Here is a 201-nt window from a genome sequence, read left to right on the forward strand (position 1 = left end):
TAGTAAAATAAAAGAAAACCAACCCCCCAAAACAACCCCCAAACCCACAAGTTTTTTATCCTTTTCTCATTTCTCAAAGCTGCCAAGTTTGGCGTGCAAAATCTGTGTACAATATAAAGACATGCCAACCTTACAGACCATGCAACCTCGAGGTGTAGGAAACTTAAAAAAATAGATTCATATATATATTTATCTATATAT

Source organism: Nestor notabilis, unplaced genomic scaffold (genome assembly GCF_000696875.1).
Source record: "Nestor notabilis isolate BGI_N333 unplaced genomic scaffold, ASM69687v1 scaffold18480, whole genome shotgun sequence".
Classification (NCBI taxonomy): domain Eukaryota; kingdom Metazoa; phylum Chordata; class Aves; order Psittaciformes; family Psittacidae; genus Nestor; species Nestor notabilis.